The following is a 20857-nucleotide window of genomic DNA, read 5'->3' as shown; positions in this document are numbered from 1 at the left end:
TGCGCGCACATGTGCGCGCCTTACAGGGGACACTGCAACCCAAGTTACCTCCACACATTCAACCATCACATTTCCACGCAGCCTATGTATGTTTGTAGTCACTTTAAAAGCTGCCTCTTTATCCAGTCAAGAGGCAAAAAACTAAGGGGCTGTTTACCGGAGGCCAGAAAAGAGAGGCCATCTCTAGTAAACAGGGACATTTGTGCTGTCAGGGTGCAGCCTGTTCCAGGGAGCAAGCTCATCATCATTTTTGGACCCCTTGCAGTTACTAAACACTCTTTAGTGGCTAGTGGCTGATGTGGTACAGTAAAGTGTAAAGTGTGCCGTCAAGTCGGTGTCGACTCCTGGTGCCCACAGAGCCCTGTGGTTTCTTTGGTAGAATACAGGAGGGGTTGGCCATTGCCTCCTCACGCGCAGTCTGAGATGATGATGCCTTTCAGCATCTTCCTATATCACTGCTGCCTGATATAGTACTAGCGGGGATTCAAACCGGCAACCTTCTGCTTGTTAGTCAAGCATTTCCCTGCTGCGCCACTTAAGGTGGCTGTAGTAAGCATGAATTGTCCCTTTTGCTAAGCAGGGTCCACCCAGGTTTGTATTTGAATGGGAGACTACATGGGTGAGCACAGAAAGATATTCCATCACTCCCTTAGGGGATGAGGCCACTCTGGGAAGAGCACCTGAATGCTTGAATGCAGAGGGTTTCAAGTTCCCTCCTTGGCATCTCCAAGATAGGGCTGAGAGAGACTCCCGCCTGCAACCATGGAGAAGTGTCTGGGTAGACAATACTGAGCTCGATGGACCAATGGTTTGACGTGGTATATTTATTTTATTTATTATTTATTTATTCGATTTCTATACCGCCTTTCCAAAAATGGCTCAGGGCGATTTACACAGAGAAATAATAAATAAATAAGATGGATCCCTGTCCCCAAGGGCTCACAATCTAAAAAGAAACAGAAGATAGACACCAGCAACAGTCACTGGAGGTACTATGCTGGGGGTGGAGAGGGCCAGTTACTCTCCCCCTGCTCAATAAAGAGAATCGCCACATTAAAAGGTGCCTCTTTGCCAAGTTAGCAAGGGCTGTATAGGGCAGCTTCCTATGTTCCAATGGTATCAGAGTGGGGTTGGGCAATCTTGGCCCTCCTGTTGTGACTGGGGATGATGGGAGATGTAGTTCAACAACAACTGGGGGGGCCAAGATTGCCCATCCCTGTATTATCCACTCTGGACATTTTCAAGGCATGTAGTACAGTGGCCACAGACAGATGGAGAACTGTATCAGTTGCAGTTCAATGCTCCCTGAATCCTCTTGATCAGAACATCATGCCTTTTCTTTTTCTCAAGCCCTAATTTCCTACCACCCCCCTCCAAACTTTCTGGATTAAATCCCTCGGATTCCCCACTGGAATTGCACGTGCTGCAGACCTGAGAAGCATTTTCCTCCTGTCCTCCCCCAGCTCTGGGTGATTATGTCTCATTACCCTTGTCTGGCAAACTCATCGTCTCGCCTTGATTCTTTCACCTTTTTCATGCTATAACACTTGTAAATGCTCACCGCAAGCTTAAATATTTCTGCAGTGACTAATAAAATCCATAAACCAGATGCAGACACTTGCATTGCGGGATGAATCAATCCGTTGTGTGTGCAAGTGAGGGAAGAGAAAATGCTACAGGCAGCTAACATACCAGACCCAGAGAGGTGGGGGGAGGGGGAGGTTGGTGGGGGGAAACAGCTGATTTTAAAATCCTACATCCTGACTTTCTCCCCAGATTCTGGCACTACTGCAGATACTACTACGGATATTTATATATCGCTTTTCAAGAAAAGTTCCCAAAGTGGTTTGCACAGAGAAATAAAAATAAAGAAAGATGGTTCCCTGTCCCCAAAGGGCTTACACTCTAAAAAGAAACCTAAGATAGACACCAGCAACAGTCACTGGAAGGATGCTGTGCTGGGGATGGATAGGGCCAGTTGCTCTCCCCCTGCTCAATCAAGAGAATCACTACTTTTAAAAAGGTGCCTCTTTGCTCAGTTAGCAGATGTGAAACTGGTGAGAATCCTTGTGGAATAGAAACCCTTGGCCTCAAATCATGCATTTAATTTAATTTGCTTTATTTTGCACATAATGAAACTAAAAATTGCTATTTTGCCACTCAATTCTTTTTTAGGCATTTTCAATCCAAAGGTTAGGTGTTTGTTTGCTTTGGCAAAACTGGTGCCCCAGAGTAATGACTTTCAAAGCCTCAGAATGTTTGTGCCTTGGTTGTGCAAGAGGGTTGCTAACTAGGGACCTTTATAGAGGACATGCAACTATCTGGGGGATCAAACAACTGTCTCTGTGTGTGTGTGTGTGTGTGTGTGTGTGTGTCTTACGGTGTCTGAAGTTCTGGGGAGCAGCTGGAACATTTTGCTGGCTCAAGAACGCTTTGCTCTCCTGAACAGCTTCTCTCCCTCTGTCTCCTTCCCCTGCCAGCACCCTGCGGACCATCCATCCAATGGGGAAACCAGAAGGGAGGTTCTGCTTCAGAGGCAGGATGCAGAATCACATGATGCAGGAGCACAAATAGGTGGGCCTGGCAAGTGCAGCTCGCTTCCTTCATGTGGCGGAGGTGGCGGCAGCTCCGTTAGCAACTGGCAAACTAACTTTACTCAGTTAGCAGTTAGTTAACGAACGTTTCACAATTAGCAGCTCCCCTGCTAACTTCAGGGGCGGATGCTGGTAGGGCTGCCAACATTGTGTGGGCCAAAATCAGGTCAGCCAGGGAAGGGGGCAGGACCTGAATTCAGGTGGGAGCCAGGTGGGAGCCATCAGGCATACTTACCTGGCGGCGGTCACCACCACCAGGTCCAGAGAGTGGATGGCGACCGGCTGTTCCTGCAGGGATGGTGGCGAGAGCTCCTCCCGCCTCCTAACGGTCAAGCTTCGCACTAGGTGGGCACTCAGGCAGGGACACCCGCAGCAGGCTGCTGCTCTGGGTGGGCGCATTCACCGCGCCGAAGACAAGGCAATGCAGGCGGGAGGAGGACAGAGGATTGTGTGTGTGGTAAAGCTAACCAGGAGATGAATTTACGGTTCAGAAGAGGGGCCTTGAGAACTCAGCACCGTGACAGCAAACTGAGCAGACATACAGCTCACTTGGTCATCAGCTTCACAACGGTGAGCTGTATTTATTCTCAAATTATCCAATTTTTATCAAAATGTGCATATTTAATACCAAAGAACATATGCACATTTTATGCAAAGTGGAAACCTTTTGGAGGGGTGTGGGTGTGTGAAATGTCTCCCCTATTTCCACTTTTTGGGTGATGGACATTGACTTTTTTCACCCCCTGGACTTGGCAACGCTGTAGTGCAGATATTCTGAGTGTTTGCACACTTGCATACAAATATGCCTTAGCATTCAGCCCTGATGGATCTCTGCCCTTAGTGCCCAAGGCTTCTTTACTGTCAGTCCCCAGAAGTTGCCGGACTACAACTTCCATCATCATCCCATCATCATCCCAAGGCAATTGTGGCTGAGGGATGATGGGAGCTGTATTCCCCCAGCATCGGAGGATCTCTGTTTGAAAACCTCCGTAGTAAGGAAAAGGACTGCCAACTAACTGCATAAAGGGGGTACCTTGTAAAGGGTGGCTCTTGAATCTTAAGCAGGGGGAGGGCGACTATCCCTGTCCATCCCAGCACCTTGTCTTTTCCAGTAGTCATTTGCTGGTGTCTCCCTGCAAGCTTAACAGACAGGGCTTCTACCCCAAATCTCCTTGCTTCTCGGCCTTTTGGCTAAGATCAAGTATACTCTAGTAGTCGTCAATCTGTTCTTATCAGTTTAATATCTGATACGTCCTCTATTTGAGGACTAATTTTTAGAGAGGAGAGCTGGTCTTGTGGTAGCAAGCATGACTTTTCCCCTTAGCTAAGCAGGGTCCGCCCTGGTTGCATATGCATGGGAGACGAGAAGTGTGAGCACTGGAAGATCTTCCCCTTCGGGGGTGGAGCTGCTCTGGGAAGAGCAGAAGGTTCCAAGTTCCCTCCCTTGGGAGCATCTCCAAGACAGGGCTGAGAGAGATTCCTGCCTGCAACCTTGGAGAAGCCACTGCCAGTCTGTGAAGACAATACTGAGCTAGATAGACCAATAGTCTGACTATATGACAATATGGCAGCTTCCTATGTTCCTCCTTCAGGAGAGAGTGTGTGCATTCACACACCAGCCAAACTTACCCCAAAGTCCCTTCAAGAGCCTTGGACGCACTCCACACCCAAATCGGGCTTTGTGAATTCTAGTGTATTTCCAGGTTTTTAAAATGCTGGTTTTAAGCTACTTCTTCTGAAAACACTGGAGCAAATAGGAAGAGGCATTGAGGTAGAATCATGAGCATAATAAGAGGGATACTATCTTTAGAAATGCAGATATTGCTCTTAAGGATGCTCTTACTCTGCCCGCACCCCCTCCATTGGCTAGAAGGAAAACATGGAGGCATGCCATGTGAACTTGCATCAAAACAAGAGCTTTTGGATGGGGCAGTTAATAAATGTAATAAATAAATAAATAAACCCAAGAGCAGAGGGGAGGGGCTGCTTCCCTCAATGCCACGAGTGTAATTCGAAGTGCATGAAGCCATGTGCAAATAAAATTCTGGTGTCTTTTTTGTTCTTAGACTGTAAGCCCCTAGGAGACAGGGAACCTGCCTTATTGCTGCAGAAAGCACTTTGAGAATGCTTCTATTGAATGTGATATATACATTAATAAAATAATAAAGTAAAATATTATTATTTATTTATTTATTATTAATTAATTGATTTGATTTTTATACCGCCCTTCCAAAATGGCTCAGGGCAGTCTACAATTAAAACAAACCATTAAAACAGTAAAGAGCTAAAACATTAATTAAAAACAATATAACAACGATTAACAATTTAAAAACACTTTAAAACAACAATTAAACAGTATTGATCGATCGATTGATTGATTGATTTAATATATCACCCAATCCACAGACTCAGGGTGGTGTACAAAGCAAGAACAGCATCCAAGAGTGTTTTTACAAAAAAGATTTTAAAGGGCAAACGCCGGGCGGATAATAATGTGGATAGAAGGAAGACTTGGCTTCAGATCTTAGCTCATCCATGCATGCCATGTGAACATCTCTCAGCCTCACCAGGGCCACTGTCAGGGGTCAGCATTGTTGCGCAGCTGTCAAGGGTCCATCCAGGACCCGCAGAAGGGCCCACCGCTGATCCCTGAGACCACTTCCACGCCTAGCATCTTCAAGTTAGTACATGAGTCAGATGGGGTGGGCAAGGTGGTACCAACTGGGAGGATAATTGCTCCTTGGAAATTTTGGCAAGGCCGACACCCCTAGAGATGGAAAATAGGTGATATTGTAATACTTCCAGCTTTCAGTGTGTTATCATATTTTATTGACCTGACCATCGAGCCTGAAGTGGTCAGTTCTGCAATGGTGTTTTAAAAGCTTTTTAAAGTGTTTAAAAAGCTGCTATAAAATTTTATCGATGTTGTCAGAGGAATGGAAGTGATAATTGGCAGGAATGTCCTCCAAGGATTACTCCATGGAGAGAGTACAACCATTTGTCCATGGTTACCCTAACTCGCCTTTCCTCTGTGCAAAAATGACCACACTTTTACCCTAAAATTGATTGCGGGGTAGGAATAAAGAAGGGGTGATAATGCACAGAAATCTCTAAGCGCAACAAAGCTATCACCCAATTCCCATCTCTGGGAGGGTAGATGTTTCCAAAAACTACTCTTCACATTCATCCCCTGAGATGATACCAATGCAGGGGCATAACTATAATAGGGCAAGAGGAGACAGTTGTCTGGGGGCCCACTGCCTTGGGGGCCCCCCAGAGACAAGTCACAGGACTGACTCCCCCAGCCGCACACCTGCCCGGGCTTCCTTCAGTTGTATTCATCTTCCGAAACTGATGTGAGTCTTAAGACCTGGAGTGACCAGAACAGCATGTCTTTCTCTAGGACCATTAAATGACTTGCATCGTCCACTATATATATATATATATATATATATATATATATATATATATATATACACACACACACACATATATATCCCCTGTACCGATGGAGTGATTCACTCAGGACACACCAGAGAGGAGGGAAATTTTCTCTGCCCCCCCCCCCCGAAACTAACCCCGAGCCTAACCTTCCTCACAGGTTAGTTGCAAGGATAAATAGAATCACCACTCATGGCCCATGGGAGGGAAAACAGGCTATCCTCCTGGTGGAGTTTAATTCCCCCCCCCCCCGTCTCCCTTTTGGGAGCTGTGTCAATTAGGGGCCAGATCAAAACAAAGACCTTTGTGTGTTTGGTCCACGTTTTCCCGTATGGACGCGCAGGATGGCTATTAAGAGAATTAGCCACAAGTCAGCTGGCCCTCAAGTGGGTCAGGTTTACCAGCATTCTCCTTTTATGCCTGGATAGTAAAGGTAGCTGGTGTGGTCTCCAACCTCTTAAACATTCCTGCCTTTTTATTGCCATAACCCCGTAAGCCTGAAAAAGGCACCTTCAAGACTAGCAGCAAGTTTCTCTATTTAACGCCGAATTGGACTCAGGGGAGTATGAAGTACATTTTGGCAGAGGTGTGGCTGAAAGCAACAGCTTTAAAGCATTTTACAAGGGAGCCTGTTAAACTATAAAACTACCTGGTACATTAACAGACGTGACTGCACTCTTCACTCTCAGAGACGGTGAGTTCCTCAGGATCCCTGCCGTGGAGTTAAAGCCAATCTATTTAAGAGCCCTGCTAGTTCTTTGTAGTTCTTTGTAGTTCTAAGAAGAACTACTTAGCCTTGGAGATGCTGTGTCTCTCTGCGCGACTCGCTGTTCTGGATCGGCTTCATTGAGTTCTCTCGTCTCTCTGCCTCAGGCATGACTGTGGGGTACAAAGGTGAGACAGAACTGAACGCCTCCAGCAGAGGCTGATTGGAAGGAGGCAAAGCCAGAGGAGTAAATCATTCAGAGGTGCAGCAGCCAACCTCCTCCATATGTGGATACTTTGGGGTTCACAGGACCCTCTGATCATTTCATGAGTTTATTTCCTCACTGCTCTGACCTTGCCTTCTCCCAGTGTGGAAGGGATTGGTTTAGCCCAGGGGTTCTCAGACTTGGGTCCCCAGATGTTGCTGGACTACAACTCCCATCACCTCCAGCCTCAATGGCCATGGACTACAACTCCCATCATCCCCAGCCTCAATGGCCATTGGCCATTGAGGCTGGGGATGATGGGAGTTGTAATCCATCAACATCTGGGGACCCAATCAATTTGAGAACCCTTGATTTAGTCTAATGTCAGAGCAAGCACAGACCCTGAGACCTTTCATGGCTTTCTTGGGGTATACTTTGCAGCGAGGGCATGAAAGGGTCCCTGAAACCCAGGGCCAGCCTCTCTAATGTTCAGTCATGGCGTGGGTGGATCATGGATCCTGCCATAACTTTGTTTAAAATTAGACTCCTGTTTGACCTATTCATGCTGCCTGACCTCATGGGAGAAACGCTTTACAAGCGTCCCTGTGAATTTACCTGTGTGTGTGCCAATAATATTTATAGAAGCCGGAGTGATTAATTACCTTACGCTTCTTCACCAGAAGAACTTCCCTCATCTCATCCCACACTTTCTGGGGACTCCAGAGTTCCTTTGGCTCTCTACTTCTACAGATTATCTTGCACTCGGAAGGCCTTCAAATGAGGGCAGCAGGGAGGGAAATAAAAATCCAGCTGCCCAGGACATACCATCAGGGCTTGCAATTTGTTTACACGCAGCATCCTCGTGGTCCTCTTTCTGCATGGGGCCTCCCGGAATTAACCTTTGCCACATGCCTTCCCCTAGCCCACTGGCTTCTTTCCCTCCTGTTTTGAAAACGGATCTTTGGACTTCGTTTTGCAGTGAAGGTATCCTCAACAGTTTGTTTACAATTAAGGTGAGCTTGGCCAGGACTCAACCTGGAGATCAAATCCAAGCATTTTACATCGACTTATTATTTACAGACTGCTTTTCAACAGGAAAGTTCTCAAAGTGGTTTACATAGGGCAGGTTCTCTCCGTCCGTTTAGGCCCATTCACACATTATGTTCAACACTTATACAATGAGTGTACAGTGTTCACAAGTACAGATCTGTACACAGGTACAGTCATTCACATGTTATGCTATATGCAGGTACAGAAGTACACTTCCTATCTGTACCATGCATTTGAAGGGCCTGTATCCAGTTTCACTTTTAAAATGAACACAGTACAGTCATTCACACAAACACATGTATTAATGTACAGACATCTGACATAATGTCTGAATTGGGCTTTAGTGTACTGTGAATCTAAGATTCCCAGGTGCAGAGCATGATGTGAGAACCTGGAAATTACCAGGAATCTGGTAATCTGAGGAGGTCCGTCTCCAGTTATCACCGGTACGTCTGGAGGTGACTCAGAGGCAGGCCTTCTCTGTAACCACTCCTGGACTGTGGAATGCACTCCCTGCAGAAATCCATAATTTGAACTCTTTATTGGTTTTTAGGAGAGCCCTATCTGTTTGGCCTGGCCTTCCAGGGTTTTTAAATAGTTTTAAAGGGTTTTAATTATACCTGTGTTTGAGGATTTTAAAATTGTTTTATTGTTTGATGTTTTATGGAATTGTATAATTTTAATTGTTGATTGTTTTTAACTGTCTGTTTTTTATTGTATACCACCCTGAGCCAATTTTGGAAGGGCAGTATAAAAATTGAATAAATAAATCAATAAAAATCTCAGATTCATTGCCACAGGAAACTATGGTGAAGCTAAGCTCATCAATCAGGATCTGATCTTATTTTGAAAATCTTAGCTTCAACATAGTTTCCCATGATGGACATCTGAGATTCCCAGTAATTTCTGGACTCGCGCTTCATGCCCTACAAAGGCATATGTACCTCAGGAATCTCATATTCCTGTTAAACTAACATCATGAAGACCACGAGAAGCTGCCCATTGAAAAAAATTAGAATAAGATGGTTTCCTGTCTGCCAAAGAGCTCACAATCTAAAAAGAAACACAAGGTGGACACCAGCAATAGCCACTGGAGAAACATGCAGCACCATAGCTCCTCACAAGACACTTTGCAACATAAAACATCTCAGCTCCTCTGCAAGCTGTGGAAGACCTCAGTGCATCTAAAGTTGATGCAGTAAAACCTAGACTTAGTTAACCTCCACTACTAGAACTTTCAACTGTCCAGGATTGGCTCAGGGTCTCCAGGCTATTTAATTTGGGAATTAAATGGACCATTCACAAAGGGTCGGCTCCTCTCTGCATTCCCTGCGGACCTTTTTCCTGTGTGCGTTCCCACAAATTGATCCGGGTTTTTTCTCCAACCAATCACATCCCAGAGGAGGAGGTGAGGCGTGACTATACCTATGTCACTTAATAGATGTCCCTGCACCTTCCCTTTCCTGTTTCCCCTCATTTCCCTCTAATCTCTATTAGAGGGAAAGCAGATCGAGGTAGCAGATCGGGGCTGGCTGCTGGGTGAATTGAATGCCTGGAATACCTGCCCCATCACTCTCCTCTTCCCTTTCTCCTGTGTGCAAGAAGCTCCTTCTGGGTTAGCAATAATTGCCCCCATCATAACACAACAGAGGAGAAACCTGCCAGCCAGACACCCTGTGGGAGGAGGAGGAGGAGAGCAGTGGCAGCTCCCTCCTGGCAGCTGGAAGATGGGCATAAGGAGCCAAGTCGAGCCAAGCCGAGCCAAGGGGTGGCACCAGCTCGAGCAAGCCAGCTGGCTGCTGTGCTGCCTTTTGATTCTGCTCGCACGGTCGGGGAGCAGGCAGACAGGGAGGACACTTCTTGTGCGCTGGATCCAAGCCCTTGAGCCCAGCCGCCGCCACTCTGTGAGTGAACTAGAAGTGGCAGGCACGGAGAGGAGCCTGCTCCAGCTCAAACAAACCAATTCTCCCCACCAATGTGTTTCCCTTAAAATCAAAAGAAAGATCACCTCTGGGCACGAGACCTTTTTGTTGTCGCTAGTTTGACAGTTCCCAGCCGCGCTTGCTTTAACTTCAGCGTTGCGGAAGATCAGCGAGACAAATTGCCAAGCAGTGCCCTCTGCTGCCACTTGGCCAGTGTCACAAGTTCACCCAGCAAATATTTTCTTAAAAAAACAAAACAAAACAAAGTGTGAGTTTTGAAAAAAAACAAATTATCAGCAATGGCCCCTCCACATGTCACAGAGAAGTGTTGGGGCATACCAGAAGCTTTGATTTTAAAAAATAAAAAAGCTGCTGAAAATAGGGGATTTTTAAACCGCAGACATGATTCGGGCTAAGCTAGAACGTGCAGCTCTAATTTGGGGGAAGCCAGAATCGTGTGTGAACTGGGCCCTGATAGCCTGCTGCGACTTCAGGGTAAATCGGGCTGAAATGTACATTCTCACCTTCCATTCCGGAGAAGTTGCAAACTAAAAGCCATGTGTGTAAAAGTCCCAGGAGACTATTGAGAGCAACCCTGGGAATTTTAATGGCTTGATATTGTGGGAAAGATTGGGAGGAAAAATCTCCAGGAATAGCTTGAGACAGAGTGGGCCACCATGTCCAGCCCAGCACTGTCGACTGACTGGCACAGGGCTGATGTCACAGTCAGTTGGGGGACAGGATGGTGTCCAGCTCCACAGGGTGAGGAAGTGGGACTCTTTTCTGTTTCCATCATGCAGGCCCACTGGCCAACATCCCGCCATACACTGTGCTCACACAAGGACCCTGCACTAATACAAGGCTGCCATGCTAGCCAGTTGTGTTAAATCTGGAGCCTGCATCCCAGACTAGTGTGACATGAGGGCAAATGTAGGAAACATAGGAAGCTGCCATATACTGAGTCAGACCATCGGTCCATCTAGCTCAGTATCGTCTTCACAGACTGGCAGCGGCTTCTCCAAGGTTGCAGGCAAGAATCTCTCTCAGCCCTATCTTGGAGATGCTGCCAGGAAGGGAAATTGAAACCTTCTGCCCTTCCCAGAGCAGCTCTGTCCCTTGAAGGGAATATCTTACCGTGCTCACACATCAAGTCTCCCATTCATATGCAACCAGGGTGGACCCTACTTAGCTTAGAGTTCAAGTCATGCTTGCAAACCACAAGACCAGCTCTCAAACGTGTTTGTACTTGCACAACAAGGTGTATAACCGGTGGCAGACCTACACTTTGCATTTTGCACAACAGCGGAAGAACACAGTTTAAAAAAACCAAGATCCTGGGGTAGTGCAGCTGTGCAACCTTGCACTAGAACAACGTGTGTAAGTACAGAGTTAGGATATTGGCCACTAAGTCACAGCAGAGACTTCTGACCATATTGGATGACCCACAGAAAATGGCAGGGAGCCCCAGAGGCTTTTTGGTTTCCAGGGATCCCATGAGTGGCTTTTCTTATAGGAACATAGGAAGCTGCCTTATACTGAGTCAGACTCTTGGGTGCTTTCTGGACTGTGAGCTTTATGGCAGTAGGAAGTCGTGTAAGCTGTGGCGTCTTTGCAGGACCGTAGTTAAAATGCAAATAAAGGGTAAAAGACGTTGGTTGCATAATTCATGGTAAAACTGTGGCCGTTCATATTGTTATCCATTGCGATGTTTTCCGAGCAGGGACTGTTCACATTCTTTGTAAGACATGCTCTCCGTGCCCTCCTCCTGACCCATTTTGGGCATATGGGATCACAGAGGGCGTGGTCCATCTAGCTCAGGATTGCCTACACTGACTGGCAGCAGCTCTCCAAGGTCTCAGACAAGAACCTTTCCCAGCCCTACTTGGAGATGCTGCCAGAGATGGAAGCTGGGACCTTGTACATACAAGCACAGATGCTTTTCCATTGAGCTATGACCCCATTCCCTAAGGGGAATATCTTAAAGCAGACACTGCTCACATGTACAGTCATCCATCCAATTGCAAACCAAGGAAAACCATGCTTAGCAAAGGGGACAATTCATGCTTGCCACCACAAGACCAGCTCTCACTTTGTGTTGGGTGCCTTAGGAACATAGGAAGCTGCCTTCTACTGAGTCAGACTATTGGTCCATCTAGCTCAGTATTATCTATGCAGACTGGCAGCGTTTTCTCCAAGGTTGCAGGCAGGCATCTCTCTCAGCCCTATCTTGGAGATGCCAGGGAGGGAACTTGGAACCTAGATGCTCTTCCCAGAGCGGCTCCATCCCCTAACGGGAAGATCTTACAGTTCTCACACATTAGGTCTCCCATTCATATGCAACTAGGGTGGACCCTGCTTAGCAAAGGGGACAAGTCATGCTTGCTACCACAAGACCAGCTCTCCTCCTACCACAAAACCAGCCATATCTTCCTCGGAGTAGCTGCTGCCAGTCTGTGTAGACAATACTGAGGTCAATGGACCAAAGGTCTGGCTAGGTATAAGGCAGCTTCCTATGTTCCTACCCACTGGGTTCAATGAGGTCTCTTGCTGCTGCAAACACAGAATGAAGCACTGATTCCAGCCCATCAGGCACCCAGTGCAGAGGGACAGGGCTTTGTGTAGTCATCCCTCCAGGGATGGGAAAGAGAATGTGGGGAACACAAAAGAGAGAGAAAGCAAAGGCAACAGAATATCATGGCAATGCCTGGATAAAGTCAATGGGCCTCCACCACTTGGCCCTCCTCCCTGTAGTCATGCAACCAGAATGCATGACACAACAGGGACCCGTATGAAAATAATGGTCTGGCAATGATAGCAACACAGGAAGTCCTCAGGCTTACCATGCAATTGGTTCCTGAACACTATGTCTCAGGTCGACACATCTTAATTCTATTTTCAGAAGAACATAAGAACAGCCCTGCTGGCCCCATCTAGTCCATCATCCTGTTTCACACTGTGGCCTGCCAGATGCCTCTGGGAAGCCCACAAGGGAGAGAGGAAAGCTTGCCCTCTTTCTTTTCCCCACAGGAAACAATGGTATTAATGTGGGGTTGGCTCCTGAACCCAGGTTGGATACCCTATTTTTTTCTCTCTGCTGGTGTCAAAGAGAGCAGTGTGTCAGTCACAGATGTGCAGGAGAGAAATTGATGGTGGAGAATCAGAAGGTGCTGAGCCTTGTCACCCACTCCCTTCCCAGGCCGCTCCTGGCTCTTCCCTCTGACTGTGGAATGACTGTGTAGATTTGTCTGACGCGGTTTTAAGTATACGTGGATGGATTTTTGTAGACAGTCTTTCCTACTAGAGCATGTGTGAGTTATTGCACGATTTGGGTCATGAGAAGCGGGAAAGAGATGGATATGGAGGAGAGAGAGGCAGAGGAGAGAAAGAGAGAAGGGGAGAAGGGGAGGAAAGAGAGAGAGAGAGAGAGAGAGACGGAGGAGAGAGAGAAAAGTGGAGGAAAGAGAGGGGGAAGAGAAGGAGAGGTGAGAGTGGGAGCGGAGAATTCAGATTTCTTGTGTTTTTGTGGTTTTCAGTGAATTGAAGTGATTTTGGGTGGTTCCAAATTTTTCGTGAGGTTCAATCTGCTAAATGTCCTTAGTGATTCTTGGTGATTTTTAAGTGCCTTCAGCTCCCCCTCACCCTTATTTTTTTAGGTGCATTCACAACTGCAGTTCCCCTATCACCCTGATTCCCATAGACTTCTTAGTCTTGCCAACCGCAATTTTGCCAACCGCGGGGGTTTGCGAGAACGGAACCCTTGCGGGTGGCAGGGCAATTCTAAAATAAGATTTTAAAAATCGTTTTAACAAAAACATTTTTTTTAAAAAATGGTTTTAAAAGTTAAGCTATTTTGAGCACTGCACCGAAGTGCTACACATATAGCGCACAGTAACTGAATCGTCAGGCGCAAAGCTGAATAATGCTATTGACTGTATGAAGGGCACTGACATCAGTGTATATATGGTTCCTTCCTTTATATGAACCCACCCACCCCGCCAGCCTAAGCGTAGCAAAACTGCATTGTCACCATTTGGAAAAGCTCCAGGTAAGGCAGCCCATCTCGCTCCACAGCCTCCGATGCTGCTGCAGCTGCTCCCAGGACTGCCAGTCCTAATGTCCATGTGAACCTGCCTCACCCTTGCTGCAGCCTCTGCTCGCCTCTTGGGTGAGGCAGGTTCACAAACCAGAACGTAGAGGAATAATCTTAGCTTTAGAGGTGAAGGGGTGGGGTGGGTGGGATTCACTGTTCCCTCTAAGGTGCACGCGTGCACATGGACATGCGCATGCGGACACCTTCCCCTAGGCCCCTGCACAGCAGTTTTGCTGCTGCCCAACCAGGTGAGCACCCCATTTCCTCTCTCCCCAGCTGGGTTGCCGCTGCCGCCATGTGCTGCCTCCACCTCTTTCCTCCCCGGCCGGGCTTCTCCCTCTACAATTCCAGCTGGGGGAGCGGGACAACAGTGGAGGCCAGAGGAGGATGGGAGGTGACAGCAGGAAGAGGACGGAGGGAGGAGGACGGGAGGCAGCAGCAGCTCCGGCTCCCCCCAGCGGCAGCCCCCCTGGCAGAATGTCGAGGGGAGGCGGAAGGGGTGGGGGCAAAATTGTGAGGAAAAGACAACAACATCTGGGCCTTTTTAATTTAGAGAGAAGGAGAGTAAGGAGAGGCATGACAGAGCTGTATAAAATTATGTGTGGTGTGAATCATGCAGGGATGCTCAACTTCGGCCCTCCTGCAGAAGTTGGCCTACAACTCCCATAATACCTGGCTATGGGCCACTGTGGCTGGGGACCGTGGGAGCTGTAGTCTAAAAACAACTGGAGGGCCAAAGTTGAGCAGCCCTGGCAGAGAGACGTTTTTCTCCCTCTCTCATAATATTAGAACCTGGGGTCATCTGTTGAAGCTAAATGCTGGGAGATTCAGGGCAGACAAAAAGGCCTTCTTTACATAATGTGTAGCGAAATGATGGAATTTGCTGCTGCCTGGTGTGGTGACAAATTCATGGAGGACGGGATTATCAGTGGCTACCAACCATGGTATCGAAGGGTCAGGCACGGAGGGAGCCAAGCCTACCACCGCTGTGCCACCCCCAGCCCCACCCCCTGAGTCCAACATATGATGTAGAGTGTGTTTAGCCACACACCCCACATCATATGTCAGATGCAGGGGGTATGGCTTCGCTCCCAAATGGGGCCGCACAGCCCAGGGAGCAAAATCGGCCAGCACTGCATTCACATTGAGGCCGGAGCAACTCTCCCTGCCTTTTAAAGGCCATGCCTCATGGCCCCGACACACACCCCGCGTCTGACATCAGACCTGGGGGCGTGATTTTGCTCCCTAATGCGGCACTGTGGCCCTGTTTGGGAGCAAAATCACACCCCCACATCTGATGTCAGACAGAGGGGGCATATCAGGGCCATGAGGCGTGGCCCCTGATTGGCGGTGGCCCAGGTTCTTTGAACCTGTTCGCTCAATGGTGGCTCCGTCCCTGGGAGGGGTGTGTGTCCCTGAACACCAAGTGCTAGGGAAACACCAATGGGAGGGCGTGGTTGCCTTGTTCTTTCCCTCACTTGCAGGCTTCCCACTGCATGAGACAGGATGCAGTAGGAATCTGGATGGGCCTTTGGTCTGATCCAGCAGGGCTTTTCTTATACACCCCCCCCCAAAAGACCCACGACAGGCTAATAATGAATGAGCCTGCATTCAGGGGCATATCTAGGGTAGCGCAGGCAGGGCACATGCCCCGGGCACCACTTGAAGCGGGCACCACTTTTAAAATCTAAATTTTTTAAAAAATGGCTGCCAAAAACAAAATGGCCACCGTGCATGCTCAAATGGCTTCTGTGAGGCCCTAGGCAAAGCCAGACCTCACAGAGGCCATTTGAGCATGAGTGGTGGCCTCCAAAATGGCCACCACGCTGATCTTTGCAAGCCTGAACAGGCCCGAAAATCAGCCCGGGACGGGCTGCAGCAGTGAATTAAGAGGCCAGCGGGGGAAGGGGGAACCTTTGCAGAACGCCTCATGGCCTTTAGGAAGCCCCCCGAAGGGGCTACAGGTATTTATTTTTTTTAAATAATATCATGTAAGTCACTGTACACATATTCAGCTTGGCACTATGTACAGAGAATCAGGGTTTGTGAATACTGAGCTGAATGGTGAGTATGTCTTTGAATCAGTGTGAAATCCTTAGTATTAAGGCCCACTGAGAGTTTCTTGCTCTCTTTCTCTCATTTTCACTGTCTTTCTGAAAGACTAGAATATATTCCAAGCAGTGACACAGTTTACTCTGCATATCCTTTAATTATTTTCAGAGTATCTGGGAAAAGCCAAATTCTCCATTTATTTTTAAAACTTATAATAGTGATGCTACAATGCATAGTAGAGAATTAGACAGGCACTTCTGTTTAGTTTTCCAAGTACACCTCCACATAGTATTTGGGTATTTCATGAGCTCCAGCATACTGAAATCTGCAGTTTCCCAGCATTTTTTGGTCTGGCTACATCCACTGCTAAATAGTTTTTGAAATATTAAAAGATTAACGAGCTTGACTTGTATTTTTGAGCTGATATTATGGCTAAGTTATCTGAAAGATGGGTGTCAGATGTTTGGACAGGGGGCACAATTTCAGGGCTTGCCCTAGGCGCTATTTTCCCTAGATACGCCCCTGCCTACATTAACACTCATCCGTTACAAAACCGACAGATCTTCCATTTTTCCTTGAAAACAGGAAGAGCGCAGGCTTGGCTGATATTTCCGGGGAACAAATTCCACACTGGTGGTGCCACCGTGAAGAAGGCCCCGTGGAAGGTGGGGATTCCACGGAGCCATCATGACTAATAGGCATTTCCTCCTCCATGAATGTAATGAATCCCCTAAAGAGCTCAGCATTAAATCTGGAGAGCCATTCTGTCGCTGGGCGGGGTGTGTGTGTGCGGGACCACGTCCAGGTGCCTCAGTGAAGTTCCATTGTCTTCATTGAGCTACAGAGAGAAGGTGCATCATGTTGAACACTCAAAGAGCACTAGATGCCACCAGAGTTCTGTGCAACCTGAGGCTGCCCGCCAGTGCCCTCCTAGGCAGGGAGAAATCAGTGTTTGCCGGTGGACAATTCCACAGGGTATGCGTCATACTGTAAAGTATTTGCGGCAGGGGGAGGGGGGAGGCCAGCATGAAGGGGAGGTTTTTTCCTGCCGCAATTGGGGCACTCACGCATGCCTTTGATTTTTGTTTATGGCCCCCATGCTGAGTGATCTGTCTTATTGGCACCAAGTTGACTATTTTTAAATGATGTAGCAGCAGCTGCCTCCACACACACTGCTCCAAGATTTATGCTCTGGCTTCTGGATGGAAGGTGGAATGCTGGACTAGTCACAGCACTGTGTATCCCATATACAGCGATGGGCTCGGCAAATGTGTCTCGGGCCATCCAGAGTGCAGAGTCTTCAGGAGCTAAAAGGAGGCCATGAGGTAAGGCAGGGAGGCAGCCCGGGAGCAGACCCAGCCACCCAATAGAACCGCTATGTGCCTTTACGGACATGATGGATTGCCACATGGGGTTGGGACCGCAATGCGGCTAGCTCAGCATTTGGACCCCTCACGCGGCAGGAGGCTCGCAAGCAAGGCAGGCTGGGGATCTCTCTGTGTTAGTCCTCAGCTCTAGGAGTGGCTTGCATTTGAACCCGGAGCTCTGTAGACCACGCACCTTCCTTGGACGACGGCAGGCAGTTCAGGATGAGATACAAAGGATCACAAACCTCTCACCCCCAAAAGCCTTTCTGCTCTATAGGGTAGGGGTTCCCAGCCTGGGATCCTCAGCAGTGTTCCCTGTAGTGGGGATTCCCAGATGTTGTTGACTACAAGTCCCATCACCCCCAGCCAAAGGCCATTGCAGCTGGGGATGATGGGAGTTGTAGTCAGCAACATCTGGGAATCCTTGTTCCCCGGGATTCATCTGGGGACCAATATTCCCTGTAACAGGGATTTCCAAATGCTGTGGACTACAACTCCCATCAGCCCCAGCCAAAGGCCATTGTAGCTGGGGATTATGGGGGTTGTAGTCAACAACATCTAGGAATCCCTGTTACAGGGAACACTGGCCCCCAGATGTTGTTTGACTACAACAGCCACCATCCCCGGCCACAATGGCCTTTGTCTTCCATTTGGCTTTCCAGCTCTCTTGGTCAGACTCCAGACAGAAAAACTGTTGCTTATCCTCACTCACACACACACACGTGCATCCCTACCTGTCCCATCACTGTAGCTGGGGTGGCAGAGGAGTGCATCGCCTTACACAGGGCTTTTCCATTCAAACACACTCAATAAACTTCTGACCCCCACCCAACCATTATCTTCTATTCAGAGACTGCAGTGGGCCCCTTCAGGCCATGAGCCAGCCATCGGCCTGCCCACAGAGTCCAGCATCTTCCTCCAACGGTGGCCCCTCGTTCACACAGTCATTCGCATCTAGGTTTAATGCATGTTGCCCACATTTATGTGCTTGTGTGAACTCCTGCCAAGGCTGGAATCTCAGTTGCATCTTGGGCCATAAACCACTTGTCACACAGCCACACGAATGTTGGTAACCCACATTGAACCTAGATTCAAACGATTGTGTGAACTAGGCCAGTGTCCAGCCAGAAATAAATTGCCATGGAAAGGCCTAGCCTGCATAAATTCTCACTAATCAAAGGGCTGTCCTCTTTGGGTCCCAGTTGTTGGACAACAGTTCTCGTCATCTCTGACCACAATGGCCGTTGGGGACCCCAGCTGAAAGCCCCTGCTCAAACCCTTTTTGAAGCCAAGAGTGCTAGTGACCTGCACGATAGCTTTGCATTTTAAAATTTAATTGGCTTTTACAATAACTTTACAATCCAACTACATTCATTTATTTAATTAAGACAATATCAATCGGCAATGAACACAGTACACTCATTATGCATAATCGAATAGTCCCCTCTATTGGGCACTATCCAAACTAGACCCTGCAACGGGGTCACGACGAATCTCGTAAGTGTGCTTCCGCACTTCCTGCGTTGTGACACCGCAGTCCCTACGCTGACAGCAGGGTGCCGTTCACATTTCCAATGCCCTGTTTCAAATGTAATCGCTGTGATATAGTGCCATAACATTGTATATCTGGCATTAAAAAGTGGCTGTATTTTTTGATGGTTAGTTTCTCCGAGACTGCTCCCCCTGCTGGGCACTTTGCTGTTTACATTTTGAATGCGATTTGCCTGAACAGAAGCATTTTGTCACTGTTGAGTGGGTAACCTGGAAAGCGCCCTGGTCCTGAACTGTCTCTCAGGCTGATTCATTGGAAAGCCCTGAGTCCTTGTGTTTGGAGAGAAGAGGATGAAGAGACAAGGACTTCGCTCAGGCAGCACATTTCAGAGCCAGGACAGAGTCGGACAGTTTGCAGGGTAGGTCCCATATGACAATCCTTATACCAGATCAGATCACTGCTCCATCTGACTCAGTATTGTCTGCACTGACTAGCAGTCAGCAGCTCTCTAGGACTTTCCCAGTCCCACCTGGAGTTGCCATGGGTTGAACCTGGGATCTTTTGCTTGCAAAGCACGTGCTCTACCACTCCACTTCAATCCCACCCTAATCCTACAGCAGCCCTGCTCATCTTAGCCCCACCCCCACCCACCCCCAGCTGTTTTTGGACTACAACTTCCAAATCCCCAGCCACAGTGGCCAATAGCCAGGGATTATAGGAGTTGTAGGCCAACATCTGCAGGAGGGCCGGAGTGGAGCAGCCCTGTCCTACAGGAATCTTATCAGCCCCTTGCATGACCTGAAAACTGTTGGCCCAGAAACTGCAGTACCACTTTCTGGCCAGCTGCAGTGGTGGTGCCCAAGCACAGCAGAAAACAGGCAATCAAACAGCTCCCTCTTGTGGCAAGCTAATGTTATGGCGCAGTGAGTAAGTTGCCTGGGTCTGACTGCCAGAGTCCCTAGTCCAGCTATGAATTTGCCTCATTCTTTATTAAAGCTCGCCTTGCTCTCTGTGCTTTGGCTCCACCGACTTGGCAAAAGCTGGATCTGGCATGTAGAGATCAAGGGCCAATATCCTGACTAATGTTGTGCTTGCAGTGAACGAAGTTGGTGCTAGTGCAAGAAGATAGAGGTGCTGCCCCCATCCCACAGGGATTTTAGGAATTGCGCAATGATGCTATTGTGCTCTTACACAAACGTCTCCTGAATATCGTAAGAGGCATGCCACAAGTTGTGTACCTTACTGCACAAGCGCAAACAAATTTACTAGAGTAACATTACTCTGGAAAGCAGGCTCCAGACTTAGCACAACAACCTCGCACTAGTGCAATGCACGAGCACAGCATGTCAGCCAAGAGGTCTAACCTGGACCTGGGGCTACCAAATGGACATTCTACAACAAACCACCGGCACTAGGCCATAGGGACATAAAGCAGTCTTCATTTAAAAGAAGAAGCAGAAGAAGAGCCAACATCACCGTAGGCTGTGAGCCAGGCCCACAAATGTCGGCCAGTGCTACCATCTTAGGAGATGAATGCTTGCAGTGATTTTTGGCAACATCGACACCCCCTAGAGATGGAAAAGAGGTGGCAGCATTGTCACACTTACAGCTTTCTCTGTGTTCTTTTTAAATCCCTGCCCCACCCAAATCATGTGGGTAAAATTGCAGTCATTTTTGCACAGAGGAAAGGGTTAGAGTCCCCTGAGCAAAGAGGCACCTTTTTAAAGTGGTGATTCTCTTATATTTAGTGTGGGGGGGAGCAACTGGCCCTATCCACCCCCATCACAGCATCCCTCCAGGGGCTGTCGCTGGTGTTTGTCTTATATTTCTTTTTTTGATTTTGAGCCCTTGGGGGACAAGGAGTCACTTTATTTTTATATATGTATGTATGTATATTTATTTTTATCTATGTAAACTTTGTTGAAAAGAAATATATAA

The 20857-nt window shown here is 47.9% G+C and overlaps 1 long non-coding RNA gene and 1 pseudogene across 1 annotated transcript; one reads left to right on the top strand and one right to left on the bottom strand.

The window, feature by feature from the left end:
* The first annotated feature begins 3765 nt into the window (after positions 1–3765).
* Positions 3766–3911, top strand: LOC128341424 (uncharacterized; annotated as a pseudogene).
* An 856-nt stretch (positions 3912–4767) lies between these two features.
* On the bottom strand, positions 4768–6859 carry LOC128342843 (uncharacterized). The gene is made up of 2 exons (XR_008315192.1): positions 6685–6859; positions 4768–5361 (listed from the first exon to the last, which is right to left on the bottom strand). It is a non-coding gene; the product is annotated as an uncharacterized LOC128342843 (long non-coding RNA).
* Between the last annotated feature and the right edge of the window lie 13998 nt (positions 6860–20857).

Source organism: Hemicordylus capensis, chromosome 1, assembly GCF_027244095.1.
Source record: "Hemicordylus capensis ecotype Gifberg chromosome 1, rHemCap1.1.pri, whole genome shotgun sequence".
Taxonomy (NCBI): Eukaryota; Metazoa; Chordata; class Lepidosauria; order Squamata; family Cordylidae; genus Hemicordylus; species Hemicordylus capensis.
Note: the sequence above shows the minus strand (reverse complement) of the source record. Positions and strands in the feature narration are given on the sequence as shown.